This window comes from Physella acuta, unplaced genomic scaffold (assembly GCF_028476545.2).
Source record: "Physella acuta isolate Inbredline_101_S28 unplaced genomic scaffold, ASM2847654v3 ptg001651l, whole genome shotgun sequence".
NCBI classification, from domain to species: domain Eukaryota; kingdom Metazoa; phylum Mollusca; class Gastropoda; family Physidae; genus Physella; species Physella acuta.
Genome location: NW_026733165.1, coordinates 186,008 through 207,490, shown reverse-complemented (window position 1 = coordinate 207,490; position 21,483 = coordinate 186,008). Strand labels below are relative to the sequence as shown.

The 21,483-nt window shown below is 33.6% G+C and overlaps 1 protein-coding gene and 1 long non-coding RNA gene across 2 annotated transcripts in view; one reads left to right on the top strand and one right to left on the bottom strand.

Moving 5' to 3' along the window:
* Positions 1-21,483, bottom strand: part of LOC131929566 (glutamate receptor ionotropic, kainate 2-like) — a 138,906-nt gene that overhangs the window by 24,988 nt on the left and 92,435 nt on the right. The gene's annotated exons all lie outside the window — the stretch shown is intronic.
* Positions 18,515-20,989, top strand: LOC131929567 (uncharacterized). The gene is made up of 3 exons (XR_009383979.1): positions 18,515-18,759; positions 20,323-20,384; positions 20,810-20,989. It is a non-coding gene; the product is annotated as an uncharacterized LOC131929567 (long non-coding RNA).

The window sequence follows — 21,483 nt, the reverse complement described above, 5'->3', positions numbered from 1 at the left end:
ATCTGCGCATGTCCAAAAACCGGATGTGACCTGCACCATCTTACGTTCGTGTTGAACAATGGCTGAATTGTTGCACTTTTAAACACACCTGCGTTTAAATCGTTGGGCAGTTTTTGTGGGGTAAATGTAGGACACAGAGGGGAAATTCTCGAGTTAAATGTAGTACACGCAGAAAGAAAATTCTGCAGAAATAGCAAGAATTTTTTTTAAATATCCTGTTGTCAAGCCGTTCATCAGTAATATTACTCTAAGAATATCACATTTCATGTACACCGCGGTGAATTATTAATTAACCTCCTGCTAAGTATTGACCATATTAATATACAATTAATTACCCCCCCCCCCATATGTGTATTTATTAAAGCTAAACACAATTCTCATCTTGAGAGTTTGGTGTAAGTCAGTAGCGTAGCGAGGGGGGGGGGGGGACATATGTCCCCGGGCGCCGACATTAGGGGGCGCCAAAATGGGTTGGAAAAATAAATTGAAAGGTTGAGGGGGATGCAAATCGAAAGTTTGAGGGGGGGGGGAGGGTGCAAATCGAAATCTCGAGGGGGGAGGGAGTGGAAATCGAAAGTTTGAGGGGGTGCAAATCGAAATCTTGAGGGGGGGGGGGGGTTGCAAATCGAAAAGTTTGTCCCCGGGTGTCGGGAAGGGTCGCTACGCCTCTGGTGTAAGTGCCCCATGCTATGAAATGTGCACACATACCTTTTATACGAGCGTAGCCGCCCCTGCATAATGAACACATGTGTTATGTTATTGTTGAGCTAATGTTGTAAGCCCTGTATATGGCAGTGAAACATACACACACCGACAATGGGATCAATTCTGTACATACATTTTGTTGGGCACATGGTGTGTGGAAGGCACAGGGGGTGGGGGGGGGGTCGTTCATTAACGATGTCACACTAATAGGGGGGGAGGGTTCGTAATTTTGTTTGTAATGATGTGTGACGAAATGGAAACGAGGGGGAGGGGTAAACAAATACGTGACGTCATTTATGGATGACCCCCTTGTATAATCAACAATAACAAATTATAGTAATATTAAACGATTACATATTTTTTAATTAGGGATGGCAAATATAGAATTGTAGGGACTATTGAATGAGGTGCTATATCTTTATAACAGGATTAAATAAATAAAACATAATTCTCGATTAAAAAACAAACGAGAGGATTTTTGTAGTTGTCTTTGGAATAGCAATTAAAAATGACCGGAATTGATAAACAAGTAATTCTGATAAAAAATTAAATTCCAAACAGCGGTTAGTTTTAAATTTTTATTCCCAAACTAATACAGTACTCTACATAATTCTTAAGTTGTTCAATAGCTTTGAAATTCAGCTTAATATATAAGCAACTGCTAATGATGAACTGAATCTAGGTTGAAATATTAAGACCCTTCGTATAGAGCGTTGAAAGCTTCGCATAGTGACATAATTGCTACAGGATACAAGAATGGTAAAGGGGTAAACAAGGGCATGTACTCCCCGTAAAATATCATCAAGGGAGATTACACTGCTGCCTTGCAAAAAAAAAATGAATATGTGCTGTTGTATAAAGTACAGTGACGTCACAGAGGGGGGAATAATCAGAGCGAATACCCTTGTGTTAGAATCAGTTTTTTTATTTGGGTGGAGGCGGATATGGCTGAATTCAAGTCGTCTGCTGTTTAAGTCTGCTGGCGGGTTTTTGCACCTGGCCAGTGGCGGGAAATGTCGAGGCGTTGTTGCCACTTAAGTTCGAGGGGAGAGCGATGGAGGATCTCAAAAAGGTGTTGAATAAAAGGTGTTTAGGGAATGTTTTCGGCTAGCGATAGCCGGAGGTAAAGATCGAAAGTTTTTTGTGGGCTGTTTTTATTTGGGCTAGAGTCAGATATCTTGGGTATAAGATATCAATATGTCTAGGCACATCATATATATATATATATATATATATATATATATATATATAAATAAATATATATATATATATATATATATATATATATATATATATATATATATATATATATATATATAAATTTGATAGCAGCGTATACATATAACATCATAATGTCTGAGAGAAAAACATCCACCTAACATCATGATGCCTAGCACAATACATCCATATAACATCATGATTTTTTAAGTACAACACATAAATCTGACATCAGGATATACGAAGGCAAGCATAAAACCATATATATATATATATATATATATATATATATATATATATATATATATATATATATATATATATATATATATAATGTATCAAATATTGTGATATCTTTGTATATTGCATTAATTGATAATGAAAAAAATATCTGACAAATAATGCAAACATTTTCATGCTTGGCTATACAAAATCCTTGAAACATCACGATGTTCTAGTAAATTACATCCAACATCAAGATGTTTTCATTAGGCCAGTTCGCTACATTATACATCAATGATGAGATAAATTATACCCCAAACAGCAAATTAAAACAAGGCTCTGACAGACGTGTATCAAGTTAATCCTAAATATAAACGTTACGACTTCCCACAAATCCTGGCTTCTAGTTTCATTTCATAAAAAAAAATCTTTAATTATAAAGTATAAACACTTTTTTTTAAATTATAAAAGCGACCATGTTTCCGCTAAAATATCAACAAAGTTTAATTCGATTTTCTAAAAAAAGTGATCAAAAGCTGGCAATTAAAAGGTCGAAGTTCGGGTTGTATAAGTTATGACAACAAGTTAGTAATTAGGTTAGGGTAATGCCCTTTGAACGTGTGTTATGTTGTAGCGGGCAAGTCGGTGCCGTGTGAGTGCAGGTGCACGTGTAATGCAAGTTCCAGACTCGTATGTAATATTTCATGTTGTGACGCTTAATAAAAAAAATGTTACTTGCATTTATAATTGTGTTTTACAGATGAAAATCTCGTAGGGCAGCCAAGGTTTGAAATACGGCTATGAGCTTTCTTATAGTGTTCTCGAAGGATTTTGTAGAATACAGTGTGTGTTTTTTTTTAGCGTTAAAGTTTTTAAAACAAATACTGGAACAGGAAGTACGTGTACTGGATAAACCAACAGATAAACCAACAGATAATTAAGATGTTACAATAATAGCCACCGTTCTCCGACAACCAACTGTCTAAGTGTCCATCATGTCAGTAAAGTCCATATGCCCTATGCCTTAATGCCCAGTTAAGTGCCACAGTGTCCAAAACGTTGGAAGAGAGTGGTAAAATGAGCTACAAGACGAGGGAAATGCAGATATACCACGAACATCTCAATTTATTACATTCCGTTGTTCTTATCTATAAGAATTTGTTTTTAAGATTTTTTTGGTGTTTAGTACATATAAACTACAAAAGGTAAATCAAAATGTTCAAAATGCAACACGTGACGTAGAATTCCCCAGCTCATGGTGTTGAGTGATTGACAGTTTGTCTGCCGTACACATACTGGCTGCGAATCGCAGACGATGTCTGAAACGGATGACGTCATAGAGCGGCGAAAAAAAAATCACTTTTAGAAATTGGATGTTTTTTTCAAAAAGTTATTTTAGATCTAGGTTGATGGAGCCAAGCCTGTTTAAAACTACCTACATATTCGCTCAAAGATTAGTTTTTTTAGACTTCTGACATTCACACGTCTAAAGAAACTCTTTTTTTGTGTGTGTGTAGCTGAACTCATTCTTTTAACATTTCAATTGATCGCCCACGCAGGCGAAAGTTGTTTTTATGCCCTAAACCATTCTTAACGAGTCATATTACCCCAGGCCTAAAGAATGATTTGTTGTTTTAACAAACTGATGTTTGAAAGATCGACGATTTTTTTTTATCTCCTTTTGTGTGTCTTCTTGTAATTTACTCCCCTTGTTCTTCATGTGCGGTAACATGGGCGGTAACTCGTGCCTATATTTTAAAACCCTCTAGGTGTTAATTATTGAGAAGCAGGTAGATGAAGTTACCTGAAACAGATCGCCATGCTGCAGTAGAATGTCAGACTTCAAGAAGGCAGCCGGAAAATGAGCCGGTTGATGCCGGCAACAGCTGGACGTTAGCGCAGATGTGTTTTGTCAATAGATCATTCTCAGACCATTAAGTGGGGGAGTCTGGCTCCAGATATTACCTAGCGCCCCGGGAAGCTCGTGTTTCTCCTCTTTTATCAACACTGGGGTGACGGGGGTGGTTTTGATTTTGCCCTGGAGAGTTATCTAAATCGTTGATTGAGAGAGGATACTCAACAACCGTCGTGAATTCAGCGAGCTAGGTGTTCACACACAAAAAAAGTGAATTTCGCATTCCTCTTCACTGAACGGAAGATTAGATAAGTTTTTTAACCGTATCAAGACCTGACCTTACCTATACGCGGTGGTTTCAATTAGAATCGCATGTTTTAAAATGTAGCTGTTAGGTATGGATTGTACTGCTGGATATTACTTAAATGCCCAACATCAACATCCATTAACTTTCGTCAAATTAAAATCGCCGATAAACAAAAAAAATAAACCACGGCCATGACAAAAAGTAAACTTTGCCCAAGAAAACAAGACCATTACATTTTATCATGTGAAGACCATTCTACTTTATTATGTGAAGACCATTCTACTTTATTATGTGAAGACCATTCTACTTTATTATGTGCAAACCATTCTACTTTATTATGTGAAGACAATTCTACTTTATTATGTGAAGACCATTCTACTTTATTATGTTAAGACCATTCTACTTTATTATGTGCAAACCATTCTACTTTATTATGTGAAGACAATTCTACTTTATTATGTGAAGACCATTCTACTTTATCATGTGAAGACCATTCTACTTTATTATGTGAAGACCATTCTACTTTATTATGTGAAAACCATTCTACTTTATCATGTGAAGACCATTCTACTTTATTATGTGAAGACCATTCTACTTTATTATGTGAAGACCACTCTACTTTATTATGTGAAGACCATTCTACTTTATCATGTGAAGACCATTCTACTTTATTATGTTAAGACCATTCTACTTTATTATGTGAAGACCATTCTACTTTATTATGTGAAGACCATTCTACTTTATTATGTGAAGACCATTCTACTTTATTATGTGAAGACCATTCTACTTTATTATGTGAAGACAATTCTACTTTATCATATCAAGACCATTCTACCTTATCACATCACTACCATTCTACCTTATCATTTTAGGACCATTTTACCATATCATTTTAAAACCATTCTACTTTATCATGTGAAGACAATTCTACTTTATCATGTGAAGGTCAGACAAACTTATTACGCGTTAAAAGCGCTGGTTTTAAAGGTTATTATTAGACTAAATTAGTACGTGGGTAAGTGTGAGTGGAATATTAATTTATCCAGTGGGCTTCTCATACCCGATTGAGCTAAAATTTGACTCAGTGGTAGATACAGGGGCGGAACTACAGTGCCGCCAGACCCCGCAATGCGGGGGGGCCCAGACCAATTGGGGGCCCAAAAATCCTGGCTAAATTATTTAAAAAAAAAAAATTAGGTGGAGGCCGAGTTATCTTTCTTCTACAGTTACAAACAAACACGATAGTCGGCAAACGTCTTTGAGAAAAATGCACTGACTATAGCTCGAGAGACCGCCAGACATATAGACAACTTCAAAGACGAAGCATCTGAAATTTGACTGTGCCGGTACGCTTTGAAATCGGGCTGGGGAAATGTTGCGGCGAGGCGACTATCCTGGTCTTCTAGACGATCGGAAAAAGTCGGCACTATTGATGTAGATATTTATCGGCGCTTTCTTGTCCCCTTCCCTTCCCAACTCTCTCCCCCCCCCTATCCCCTACCCCTCACTTCTACCCCTCACCACACCCTTACTCTTACAATAAGATGTAATGCATAGATTAACGAACCGTCTATGAACTAAACTGACCACTTCTGCACATTTTGTTAAAGACACCAGTCAGTAGTTGTTCATTTACCTGATGAACAGGGGCGGAACTACAGTCCCGCCAGACCCCGCAAGCATTGCGGGGGGGGGGGGCCGTTTACGGGCCCACGGCTGACCAAATTTTTTTTTTTTTAAATTTTGAATTTAATTTTTGCCTTAATATTTGGTTTGTAAAAGAAAAACACCGTAGCTGCGGTACGATTATCTTTATTTTACAGTCACTATACCACGCTCTTCCGCAAAAGATAAAATCCATTACACAAACTACAGTGTAAAATATAGGCAACTCTTCAAATTTTGAATGACTTCTTTGACTCGTTGCCCCCCCCCCCCTCCCTTTGATAGCTAAATAGAGGACACGTAACTGTTTGACCGATCCTCCAAAGTATACTGTGGCGGATGGGGCAGGGGATGGGGACCAAAAAGGGGGTTAAAAAATTGTCGACAAATTCTTTACATATTTAAAACAGTTATTTATAGTTGTATTTTTTAACCATCGTTAAGGCCGAGTTCTATTTCCCTACAATCAAACACACGCTGTCGCCGGCAAAATTCTTTTTTAAAAAACAACAAAGTCCATAGCACGAAAAGCCGCTACATATGAAGTGGGCTTGCAATACTTTCATGATGCGCGGTTCTTATTTGCGGCATTGGTAGGGGACCCGAAATCCATTGTACATTTTTCAATGTTAATATGTGTTTGTGATAGTGGTTGAATTTGTATCCTGTACTATCTTGTATCGTACAAATAATTAAAAAAAATAATATAATACTAGAAACTTCAGTTTTATATACGTTTACTTGTTTTTTATTTTACAAGAAGTATAGTAAACTTTTAAGGCCTATACTTCAAATTATCTCCCCTGAGTAAGTTTTACAATGGGCGATGCTGACATACATAGATCAAGGCGTTTTGTTGTCCCTTTCATGTTTTTTCCCGAGCCGACCCCTATCCCATCCCTCTTTCTCAACCTCAAAAGTATCGAGGAGATAAATGTATCGTTTATGAACTACTTCCTAACCGTACGATTCACCACTTCAGAACATTTTGTCAGACACTAGACAGCACTAGATCTAGTCAACACATATTAATTTACTTTCATAGTATTAGGCACATCTAATTCACAAAACAGGGTAGGTAAGATTATTTTTTATATAATTATTTAGAAATTAATTAGAACGTTTAGAATTAATTGAACATTTGTTAATAGTCATTGAGGTGGGGGGTGTGAGGGTCAGGCTTTTTGTTAATCCCCCCCTCCCCTAAATCAGAAGGTTATCCAACGCGTGACCTGGCCACATAAAGTTGTACATGTGAAAAACATTTTCTCTCTATTATTATTATGCATTACTGCATCATTCACCCAATCGCCATGAAAACTTGGGAAGCTGTTGAGTACAGCCCCGAAAGGTTTCTGTCATAGGCCTAACATTTGTACATATTCGAGTGGGGACTCCTAACGGAAATATGTGATTTAGCGCCCCGTGATCCTGCATAAGCGGATGAGGTTACTACTTGAATACAACTGGCGTCAGTGTCATCCTGAGCGCATCACATATGAGCAAGTTGGCCCCCACAGACAGTAGTTTAAAAGTTCCCACAACACTAGGAATAAGTCTCGCTACTACACTCGATGACTAAATCTAATTAGGTTTCGCACCAATGTTTCTTCCAGGGTAGACTGTTTTCGGGGGAGGGGAGGCGGGGGGAGCTCTGCCGGAAGAAACAATGTGTCACACCCATCACCCGTGCAGTAATGTAACCGGTAGGTCCAAGAGCCCCGTGACTCCCCTGACACCTGGGCCGTCGCCGAGGGATTTACAGCATGCCTTGGCGTGTCTAGTTGTTAGTGTGGACAAACCCGCGCCCTAAGATCCAAGAAATGAACTGCCGACATTGTTAACATTTAATTCAACTTCTGGAAAACAGGGCACACGGTTAGTAACGTTTTGATGAAAGCCTCAGTTTAGTGTGTTGGACTAGATTTAGAAAGGGGCCAGCTCGTGTGTTGGAAAACCTCTGATTTATTCGTGTACCAGATGGAATTTTTTTTAAATTGAGAGCGAACCTTGTTATATATATATATATATATATATATATATATATATATATATATATATATATATATATATATATATATATATATATATATATATGTATATATGTATATGTATATATATATATATATATATATATATAGGGCCCAAAAAAATTCTTCGGGGGGGGGGGGCTTTTTTTCTAGTTCCGCCACTGATACACATGACATGTTGTTGTGATTAGATTTAATTGAATTTTTTTTTTTCAAAACCGATCAGGCCAGATATGAGTATCCTATGTTCGTATTGCGTGTTTATATATATATATATATATATATATATATATATATATATATATATATATATATATATATATATATATATATATATATATATATATATATATATATATATATATATATATATATATATATATATATATATATATATATATACACATACATATATGGGGGGCCCAAAAATTTTTTTGCGGGGTGGCCCATTTTTTCTAGTTCCGCCACTGGGTAGATAACAATGCAAGAATATCGAATTTTTACTCTAATTAGATAGACAATTTGTCTTTAAGATTTAATTTAAAATTACTCTATTCAATAATAAGAGGGAGAAAACTAGATTTAAAAAAAAAATACTTGATGCAGGTTAATCAGGGGGCTGTCGAAGGGTGAATTGTTTTCACGGATGGCTGATTTTTTCGACCACGAACTTATTAGGAGCAGGTAACTCTATTTAACGCACATATTTTTATTTGAAGACTATGTAGTATTAACATCATTTCGAACAAATGACAAAAAAGTGCAACATAAATATCATGGGGTAATCTTACTAAAGCTATACAAGCCTCGGCGCTTACTTATGGAAAATATTTTCATTATATTTTATTTAAAAAAAAGATTTATTTTCTCATGTTAGTTTTTACCACTTTAAAAAGTGTTATTAAAACTTTAAAGATCATTTACTTATATGTGAAATTTTGTTAATTTAACTGAGACAGAACTCAATTTACATGCTTTTAAAAAAACTAAAAGTAAAATAAGTTCCACTTTCGGTTATCAGAAATCGCCGAAAAGTTGATACAGAACAACAAATTTGATATAATACTTATGTATTATATGTTTCTGTTTGCGTTTGAATTTGAATTTGTGGTTGAGTTTGCGTGTTAGCGATTGCGTTAGCGTCTGTTTGCTTTTGCTTTTGCGTTTACGTTTTTGCTTCTTCTTGCGTTTGTGTTTGTATTTACGTGTGTGTTTGCGTTACATTTGCGTTTGAGTTTTGTTTTTGGTTTTCATTATATATATATATATATATATATATATATATATATATATATATATATATATATATATATATATATATATATATATATATATATATATATATAAACGTTTTTCTCCAGTAAACGAGCCTCATGTGTCATGGAAGCGAAGTCGGTAAGCTATCGCGCCAAACAACGCGTACCTCCAAGAAGACATGTACATGACTTTAAAAAAAAGGAGGCTTAGTTTATACTCGTTTTAGTGGTATTTTCCTGTAAGATACCTCAAGTATAAACTAGCCTCATACATAGTACTGACCACATTATCCCTTCATGTGCATAGATCAAGAAAATATTAACTCTTCATCATCTGTCCGATGGATCCCTAGGTCTAAATAATCCTTACTTTTTTTTTTATAACTTGCCTAATAAATTTCAAAAAACAGGAGTCCGAGAATCGGACAAACTTTAGCCCTACATAGCATAGCTGTACAAACAAGCCTCGCGACAAATTCAGCAGGAGTAGAGACAAGCCTAACGTCAAGTTAAGCAGAGGCATAGGCAGTGGTGTAGGGCACAACGTACACACTAAGCCCCATGCACAATTAAGTACTCAAGCTTAGCTGGTCACGACAAATGCGTACTTAACCAATCGGAGTACTGGATACTACAAATGCTATCATAGGTCGCAATTCAAATCCGTGCATGCCACACAATTGGATAGTGCAAGTTATATACTTGCCAATACTTATTGGGGAACAGTTATAGTCTAGGATTTACTTTGTCGAAAAGCGTCAGGTATACACTAAATCTAGATACACTTAGTCCCTTTCACGTCTTTTTTTTTTTTTTTTTTTTTTTTTTTTTTTGTAACCTTGTCTTATTCAGAGATAGTGAGGCCAGCACTATGTCCAGCCTCTTCATAAAGAGCGTCAAGTTTATCCTAAATGCGCCGACCTTATAGGCGACAGTGTAATCTATTTTTGAATAATTGTTTATTTAATAGAGTTAGTTCTAGAATTTAATGATGTAGTATTGGCACACAAGTAACAAGTAACTAATAAGCTACTTGTTTTGTAGATAAGTTATGTGTGCCTAAGCGACATTGTTTGAGCTTTCAAATGCGTTACTAGATCTGAATACAGCCGCCATCTTTAACTATAAAATATTAGTGATTTCCCATTTTACAAGAGTTTATTGAACTTCCTTCCTGTCTAATTATACAAGCAAATAACTGACTAAATTGTGTCTCATGCACGAATTGTTTCCTCTTCAAAACAAAGATGGTCGTCTTATGGGTAGACATGGTAAATACCGATTTAAAAGTTTAACGGGTTATAATATTCCTTATCTTTCAGCTATATCTTAAATAATACATGTAATTGTTATTTCTATTAGGTTCCAACACTCTTAATTAATTTTCAATAGGATAGGCTTGACAGCTCTTTTAATTCGATAATACAATAATTTCGTTTTCAAGAAACCAGAATGTAGGACTAAGGCTACTAATTAGTAACTTAGCTTTGTCGAAGAAAATTATTTAAAATAAAAATACTTTTTTTTTTAGTTAAAACCAAGTACAAAAGCACAGTGATTAATTGTGGTTTCCTTACTTACCTATTTCAGGTCTTAAATATTTTATATACATTTTTGTTTCTAGACAATTGAATAGGTAAATTAGAGTATAATTTTTTTTTAAAATAATGAGCCTTTGTCCTTGGTGTAATTTTACTTTATGGTTAACAGGTATTATATAAAATAAAACAAAAATATTTTTCAATAAAATATAGGTAATTAGCTAGCCGATACGACAGTGCACTAGCCACAAACCCAATTGGTATGAATACTTAGTGTTAATCATTTGCAATCATATTTGCAATCAAATGACAAATAAACCGGGAGTGATCTCCCCTAAACTTTCTGGAATATTCTTATATAAAATAACAGGGGATGGGAACTCGGGCTATAGACATGATTTTTAATCCATTTTAAATTCTTAAAGTTTTAAAAATAGAATAAAATCTCGTAGACAAATTAATTGCACACCAAGTGAACGCCAAATAAAAACGCATAATAGTGCGCAATATTATTAGTACTTTAAAAATTTACATTAGTTTTTTGAGAAATCGGAAGTAGCGTAAATTACTACTTCCGGTCAACGGAAATTACTCAAAATTTAACAGAAGGTAGAGAATTAGATCTTTTACTTACATGTGAAATTTCATTTATCTATCTGAAATAGTACTCAAGTTATAGGCTTTTGAAAAATTCAAAGTAGGAAAAGTACCACTTCCGGTTATCGGAAATCGCTCAAAAGTTAATACGGATCTACGATTTTGATAAAATACTTATATATGAAATTTCATCAACCTAGCTGTAACGGTTCTCAAGTAATCGTGTTTACACACGGACAGACAGAAAGACAGACACACACACAGACACACAGACATACGGACAAGATTGCAAAATTATGTTTTTCCGTATCAGTGAGGTGTAAAACGTCGAGATTTGTAAAAATCTCGATTTTTTTTTTGGCACGATTACAATAATTTCTCTATACTTCGTATATACGAGAAAGTAAAAAGTGCAACATAAATATCATAGAATAATCTTGCTAAAGCTATACAAGCCTCGACGCTTACTTATGAAAAATATTTTCATTATTATATATTTTTAAAAAAGATTTCTTTTCTCATGTTAGTTTTTACCACTTTAAAAAGAGTTATTAAAACTTTAAAGATCATTTACTTATATGTGAAATTTTGTTAATTTAACTGAGACAGAACTCAATTTACATGCTTTTGAAAAACTAAAAGTAAAATAAGTTCCACTTTCGGTTATCAGAAATCGCCGAAAAGTTGATACAGAACAACAAATTTGATATAATACTTATATCTGTAATTTCATCAACTGTAATGTGTTCACAGAAATACACACACGTAACCACGCACATAAACACCCCACCCACAGAAATACGGAAAGGATTGAAAACTATGTTTTCCCAACTCAGGGAGGTGTAAAACGTTAATGCTTATGTTTTAGTTCGTGTTATGTCTCCGATTAAGTTTGCGTTTGTGTTTATGTTTGCGTTTATGATATGTTTCTGTTTGCGTATGAATTTGAATTTGTGGTTGAGTTTGCGTGTTAGCGATTGCGTTGGCGTCTGTTCGCTTTTGCTTTTGCGTTTACGTTTTTGTTTCTTCTTGCGTTTGTGTTTGTATTTACGTGTGTGTTTGCGTTACATTTGCGTTTGAGTTTTGTTTTTGGTTTTCATTAGGGTTAAGTTTAGAGTTAGGTTAAAGGTTATATGTTATTTATGACATAATTCGTTTCCGGTTAAATTTAAAGTTGAGTTGGTGATTTTGGCTTTGATTTCGATTGAGAGAAAAGACAACAGTATCAACCTAACGCCCGTTGTATTTCTCCCTCAAAGGGCCATTTATTTGCGTACCTCCAAGAAGACATTTACATGACTTTAAAAAAAAAGGAGGCTTAGTTTATACTCGTTTTAGTGGTACTTTCCTGTAAGATACCTCAAGTATAAACTAGCCTCATACATAGTACTGACCACATTATCCCTTCATGTGCATAGATCAAGAAAATATTAACTCTTCATCATCTGTCCGATGGATCCCTAGGTCTAAATAATCCTTACTTTTTTTTTTATAACTTGCCTAATAAATTTCAAAAAACAGGAGTCCGAGAATCGGACAAACTTTAGCCCTACATAGCATAGCTGTACAAACAAGCCTCGCGACAAATTCAGCAGGAGTAGAGACAAGCCTAACGTCAAGTTAAGCAGAGGCATAGGCAGTGGTGTAGGGCACAACGTACACACTAAGCCCCATGCACAATTAAGTACTCAAGCTTAGCTGGTCACGACAAATGCGTACTTAACCAATCGGAGTACTGGATACTACAAATGCTATCATAGGTCGCAATTCAAATCCGTGCATGCCACACAATTGGATAGTGCAAGTTATATACTTGCCAATACTTATTGGGGAACAGTTATAGTCTAGGATTTACTTTGTCGAAAAGCGTCAGGTATACACTAAATCTAGATACACTTAGTCCCTTTCACGTCTTTTTTTTTTTTTTTTTTTTTTTTTTTTTTTTTTTTTTTGTAACCTCGTCTTATTCAGAGATAGTGAGGCCAGCACTATGTCCAGCCTCTTCATAAAGAGCGTCAAGTTTATCCTAAATGCGCCGACCTTATAGGCGACAGTGTAATCTATTTTTGAATAATTGTTTATTTAATAGAGTTAGTTCTAGAATTTAATGATGTAGTATTGGCACACAAGTAACAAGTAACTAATAAGCTACTTGTTTTGTAGATAAGTTATGTGTGCCTAAGCGACATTGTTTGAGCTTTCAAATGCGTTACTAGATCTGAATACAGCCGCCATCTTTAACTATAAAATATTAGTGATTTCCCATTTTACAAGAGTTTATTGAACTTCCTTCCTGTCTAATTATACAAGCAAATAACTGACTAAATTGTGTCTCATGCACGAATTGTTTCCTCTTCAAAACAAAGATGGTCGTCTTATGGGTAGACATGGTAAATACCGATTTAAAAGTTTAACGGGTTATAATATTCCTTATCTTTCAGCTATATCTTAAATAATACATGTAATTGTTATTTCTATTAGGTTCCAACACTCTTAATTAATTTTCAATAGGATAGGCTTGACAGCTCTTTTAATTCGATAATACAATAATTTCGTTTTCAAGAAACCAGAATGTAGGACTAAGGCTACTAATTAGTAACTTAGCTTTGTCGAAGAAAATTATTTAAAATAAAAATACTTTTTTTTTAGTTAAAACCAAGTACAAAAGCACAGTGATTAATTGTGGTTTCCTTACTTACCTATTTCAGGTCTTAAATATTTTATATACATTTTTGTTTCTAGACAATTGAATAGGTAAATTAGAGTATAATTTTTTTTAAAATAATGAGCCTTTGTCCTTGGTGTAATTTTACTTTATGGTTAACAGGTATTATATAAAATAAAACAAAAATATTTTTCAATAAAATATAGGTAATTAGCTAGCCGATACGACAGTGCACTAGCCACAAACCCAATTGGTATGAATACTTAGTGTTAATCATTTGCAATCATATTTGCAATCAAATGACAAATAAACCGGGAGTGATCTCCCCTAAACTTTCTGGAATATTCTTATATAAAATAACAGGGGGTGGGAACTCGGGCTATAGACATGATTTTTAATCCATTTTAAATTCTTAAAGTTTTAAAAATAGAATAAAATCTCGTAGACAAATTAATTGCACACCAAGTGAACGCCAAATAAAAACGCATAATAGTGCGCAATATTATTAGTACTTTAAAAATTTACATTAGTTTTTTGAGAAATCGGAAGTAGCGTAAATTACTACTTCCGGTCAACGGAAATTACTCAAAATTTAACAGAAGGTAGAGAATTAGATCTTTTACTTACATGTGAAATTTCATTTATCTATCTGAAATAGTACTCAAGTTATAGGCTTTTGAAAAATTCAAAGTAGGAAAAGTACCACTTCCGGTTATCGGAAATCGCTCAAAAGTTAATACGGATCAACGATTTTGATAAAATACTTATATATGAAATTTCATCAACCTAGCTGTAACGGTTCTCAAGTAATCGTGTTTACACACGGACAGACAGAAAGACAGACACACGCACAGACACACAGACATACGGACAAGATTGCAAAATTATGTTTTTCCCTATCAGTGAAGTGTAAAACGTCGAGATTTGTAAAAATCTCGATTTTTTTTTTGGCACGATTACAATAATTTCTCTATACTTCGTATATACGAGAAAGTAAAAAGTGCAACATAAATATCATAGAATAATCTTGCTAAAGCTATACAAGCCTCGACGCTTACTTATGAAAAATATTTTCATTATTATATATTTTTAAAAAAGATTTCTTTTCTCATGTTAGTTTTTACCACTTTAAAAAGAGTTATTAAAACTTTAAAGATCATTTACTTATATGTGAAATTTTGTTAATTTAACTGAGACAGAACTCAATTTACATGCTTTTGAAAAACTAAAAGTAAAATAAGTTCCACTTTCGGTTATCAGAAATCGCCGAAAAGTTGATACAGAACAACAAATTTGATATAATACTTATATCTATAATTTCATCAACTGTAATGTGTTCACAGAAATACACACACGTAACCACGCACATAAACACCCCACCCACAGAAATACGGAAAGGATTGAAAACTATGTTTTCCCAACTCAGGGAGGTGTAAAACGTTAATGCTTATGTTTTAGTTCGTGTTATGTCTCCGATTAAGTTTGCGTTTGTGTTTATGTTTGCGTTTATGATATGTTTCTGTTTGCGTATGAATTTGAATTTGTGGTTGAGTTTGCGTGTTAGCGATTGCGTTAGCGTCTGTTCGCTTTTGCTTTTGCGTTTACGTTTTTGTTTCTTCTTGCGTTTGTGTTTGTATTTACGTGTGTGTTTGCGTTACATTTGCGTTTGAGTTTTGTTTTTGGTTTTCATTAGGGTTAAGTTTAGAGTTAGGTTAAAGGTTATATGTTATTTATGACATAATTCGTTTCCGGTTAAATTTAAAGTTGAGTTGGTGATTTTGGCTTTGATTTCGATTGAGAGAAAAGACAACAGTATCAACCTAACGCCCGTTGTATTTCTCCCTCAAAGGGCCATTTATTTGCGTACCTCCAAGAAGACATTTACATGACTTTAAAAAAAAAGGAGGCTTAGTTTATACTCGTTTTAGTGGTATTTTCCTGTAAGATACCTCAAGTATAAACTAGCCTCATACATAGTACTGACCACATTATCCCTTCATGTGCATAGATCAAGAAAATATTAACTCTTCATCATCTGTCCGATGGATCCCTAGGTCTAAATAATCCTTACTTTTTTTTTTTATAACTTGCCTAATAAATTTCAAAAAACAGGAGTCCGAGAATCGGACAAACTTTAGCCCTACATAGCATAGCTGTACAAACAAGCCTCGTGACAAATTCAGCAGGAGTAGAGACAAGCCTAACGTCAAGTTAAGCAGAGGCATAGGCAGTGGTGTAGGGCACAACGTACACACTAAGCCCCATGCACAATTAAGTACTCAAGCTTAGCTGGTCACGACAAATGCGTACTTAACCAATCGGAGTACTGGATACTACAAATGCTATCATAGGTCGCAATTCAAATCCGTGCATGCCACACAATTGGATAGTGCAAGTTATATACTTGCCAATACTTATTGGGGAACAGTTATAGTCTAGGATTTACTTTGTCGAAAAGCGTCAGGTATACACTAAATCTAGATACACTTAGTCCTTTTCACGTCTTTTTTTTTTTTTTTTTTTTTTTTTTTTTTTTTTTTTTTGTAACCTCGTCTTATTCAGAGATAGTGAGGCCAGCACTATGTCCAGCCTCTTCATAAAGAGCGTCAAGTTTATCCTAAATGCGCCGACCTTATAGGCGACAGTGTAATCTATTTTTGAATAATTGTTTATTTAATAGAGTTCTAGAATTTAATGATGTAGTATTGGCACACAAGTAACAAGTAACTAATAAGCTACTTGTTTTGTAGATAAGTTATGTGTGCCTAAGCGACATTGTTTGAGCTTTGAAATGCGTTACTAGATCTGAATACAGCCGCCATCTTTAACTATAAAATATTAGTGATTTCCCATTTTACAAGAGTTTATTGAACTTCCTTCCTGTCTAATTATACAAGCAAATAACTGACTAAATTGTGTCTCATGCACGAATTGTTTCCTCTTCAAAACAAAGATGGTCGTCTTATGGGTAGACATGGTAAATACCGATTTAAAAGTTTAACGGGTTATAATATTCCTTATCTTTCAGCTATATCTTAAATAATACATGTAATTGTTATTTCTATTAGGTTCCAACACTCTTAATTAATTTTCAATAGGATAGGCTTGACAGCTCTTTTAATTCGATAATACAATAATTTCGTTTTCAAGAAACCAGAATGTAGGACTAAGGCTACTAATTAGTAACTTAGCTTTGTCGAAGAAAATTATTTAAAATAAAAATACTTTTTTTTTAGTTAAAACCAAGTACAAAAGCACAGTGATTAATTGTGGTTTCCTTACTTACCTATTTCAGGTCTTAAATATTTTATATACATTTTTGTTTCTAGACAATTGAATAGGTAAATTAGAGTATAATTTTTTTTTAAAATAATGAGCCTTTGTCCTTGGTGTAATTTTACTTTATGGTTAACAGGTATTATATAAAATAAAACAAAAATATTTTTCAATAAAATATAGGTAATTAGCTAGCCGATACGACAGTGCACTAGCCACAAACCCAATTGGTATGAATACTTAGTGTTAATCATTTGCAATCATATTTGCAATCAAATGACAAATAAACCGGGAGTGATCTCCCCTAAACTTTCTGGAATATTCTTATATAAAATAACAGGGGATGGGAACTCGGGCTATAGACATGATTTTTAATCCATTTTAAATTCTTAAAGTTTTAAAAATAGAATAAAATCTCGTAGACAAATTAATTGCACACCAAGTGAACGCCAAATAAAAACGCATAATAGTGCGCAATATTATTAGTACTTTAAAAATTTACATTAGTTTTTTGAGAAATCGGAAGTAGCGTAAATTACTACTTCCGGTCAACGGAAATTACTCAAAATTTAACAGAAGGTAGAGAATTAGATCTTTTACTTACATGTGAAATTTCATTTATCTATCTGAAATAGTACTCAAGTTATAGGCTTTTGAAAAATTCAAAGTAGGAAAAGTACCACTTCCGGTTATCGGAAATCGCTCAAAAGTTAATACGGATCAACGATTTTGATAAAATACTTATATATGAAATTTCATCAACCTAGCTGTAACGGTTCTCAAGTAATCGTGTTTACACACGGACAGACAGAAAGACAGACACACACACAGACACACAGACATACGGACAAGATTGCAAAATTATGTTTTTCCGTATCAGTGAGGTGTAAAACGTCGAGATTTGTAAAAATCTCGATTTTTTTTTTGGCACGATTACAATAATTTCTCTATACTTCGTATATACGAGAAAGTAAAAAGTGCAACATAAATATCATAGAATAATCTTGCTAAAGCTATACAAGCCTCGACGCTTACTTATGAAAAATATTTTCATTATTATATATTTTTAAAAAAGATTTCTTTTCTCATGTTAGTTTTTACCACTTTAAAAAGAGTTATTAAAACTTTAAAGATCATTTACTTATAGAACTTGTAAGTTTATCGTCCTTTCTCGCGTTAATTCGTGTCTGGTTAGCCAGGGAGAGATAAAAGTTTTCGAACTAAATCAATTGTTGTGAACGGGGTTTCCCATTGATAACAAAAAACATGGCGGCTATTTGTTAGTAGGTCCCGCTTCAAGATTTCAAAATCATCAAACGTTCCAGAAATGCAACAACTGTAAAAACTTTCAACGCTGTTTTGTTCATATGGATGGGAACAAACACATGTGTATGCATTTTTGAATATAAAAGTTTTGTGGCGGTAAGTATATTGATTTTATTTCTTTTGTTGATAGTTTGTCCAAGGCTAGGGGACATTACTCTGACTCTACTCAGTCTTTGCTACGAGACTTAAGATTCCCAGACCTAGACCTAGATCTAGATCTAGATCTAGATTCTAGAATCTACCTACTAAGATCTACATTGCTTTAATCTAGTTCTAAGAGTATAAGTTCATGAATTAGAATATATTAGATCTAGATCTAGTCTAGTATTTTAGTGATCTAGATAAAATATTAAAAATATTAAGAAAAGGATGACGGTAAAAACTAAAACAACAGGAAAATGAGGATGACTTCCAGTCTCACTCAGCCTACGACTTAGATCTACTTTTTAATCGAATCTAGATTCTAGATATTAGATCTAGATATCTAGAACTTAGACAACAATGTTAATGTTAATAGACCTAGATCTAGATCTAGCTAGATTACTGAACTAGACTCTAGTACTGATTACTCAGTGATTACTGGTTAAGTTTAGTAAGAGCTAGATCTAGTAATGCCTACTAGTAAGGCTAACCTGTTTTTAATTTTAAATTAATTTTTTTTATATCTAGAATCTAGACTAGATCTACTCTAGCTATTTACTAGATCTAGATCAGTAGCCAGTAGAGTGATTAGAGTATTAGTAGAGTGTAGTGTAGAGTACTGTAGACTATTGTAGAGTGTAGGTACTAATAACTAGACTGAAACTAAATTAGACTAGAATCTAGGTCTAGATACATTTAGGGCGTACAGACTTATCAGACTACAGTGTTGCAATGAGTAGATCTAGTAATATAGATCTATAGATTAAATTTAGTTTGAAATTGTTACAGTAGTGCTACTACTTTTCTAAGTAGTAAGTAGTGTAGACTACTAGAAGAGCAAGATGATAGATCTCCATCAAGCTACAATAGAGTTTAGTTAGTAGTTAGTTAGTCATAGTAATAGTACCAAAAGCAGTGTAAGTAGCACAGTAAAAAAAAAAGTATTACTAGGCCATCTATTATTGTATTAGGCCCTTTTATTTTTAGCAAGTTAAAGTTTGGTTAAGTACTAGTCTTCTAGCAAGTTGCCTAGTAGTAAACTTATAAACTAGATCATGTGTATTAGTACTATTAGACTTGTAGGCTAGTCTTGTTAGTCTAGACCAGGGACTATAAAATCTACAATTGATAACTTTCGGCCTTTTAGTATAAGCCTAATTATTAATGAATTACAGGGTACAAAAATTAATAAATTGGTCAGAGTCAGTATGGTTACAGTTAGCTGTTAATAGAATTAAGTTTTAGATCTATTGACTACAATTTTTAGTTACAAGTAATGAAAATGAAACTAATAGTTTTGTAATAGTTAAGATATGGTTAACTGTAAACCAGATATTTTAGTTTTTAAGACAAGCTAAGTAGATAGAAAACTGAACCTTTACAATAAATTAAACCTTTTATAAATATACATAAATAAATAAATATATATATATATATTAATATCTCATATTAGTTAAATAATTATTTTAATATAATATATGGATAAACTTAATAATTTATTATATTTAAATTCCCTAGGTACTTGGCAAGCAATTTTCTCACACTTTACTGTGGCTATTGGTGCTGATCTTGAACTAAAGGTGAGCTGAATTTTTTTTTTATAATAAGCCATTTTTCAGCTTAAGCCCAAGTTTGAAATCGATTCAGTGTTCTAATTCTTAAAGAATATGTTGCTACTAAGATTATATACTGTAAGTATTAATATGTATGGCTTGATAGTAGCTTTCACATTTCTATCCTAAAAGATAAGAGTTCAGATCCCTGGTTTTAGTCCTGGTATGATGTCCTAAGTCTCATGAGTACCAGCTCTCATGAGTACCTGGCTCAAGATAGGGAAATTAAAGGTGGCTGGGTATATACCTCTGAACACTCTAATTTTACATGCAAATGTCACAGAAACTGGTGAATTTTAATTCAACTGCTATATTGGCTGTCTGTTTTAATCAATGATTAATTTTTTCATATTACAGAAAGTTGTTAAAAATATTATTTATTTAATTTCTAGGTAAATGGAACAGCATGGATGTGGATTTTTAGACACAAGGAAGCTGAATTTAACTTTTAATGAAGAATTTAAATGATGATTGTCCATGAAAAGAAATATTAATCATATACATTGTAATGCTGTATTGATGCATCTTCTGTTTTAAGTAATTAAAAAACCATCCATTTATGAAATTATTTTCATTTTTTTTTTCAATTTTAAAACTGTAGTTCTGTTTTGTTATTTGAAAACAATGATGAAAGTATACTGAACTGCCATTGAGATATTAATATAAATGCTATTGTTTATAGTTTAATTCTTTCAGAAGCAACTATATTGACATCGAAACTGAATTTTTATTGTACACTAAGTATAAAAGCTTACCCGCAAACCAGTCCATGTCAACAATTTATTGACATTCAAACATTAAATTTTTTTAAAGGTGATTTTTCTTAAATAAATCACACTACTTTCATATGGGATAAGAAACATTTAATTTTGAAATTGATTGGTTTATTAAATTTTAATGGAGCTGAAACTAAAACACTGGGTACAAATTTATTATTACTTTGTTTCTCAGAAAATTGCAAATTTTGAACATAAGAACTGTGGGAAGTGGGCAATGATGTTAAAATATCTCTTGAAACTTGAAGAAATTGTGGAAGGTTTAGAGATAGAAACCAACATTTCAGAAG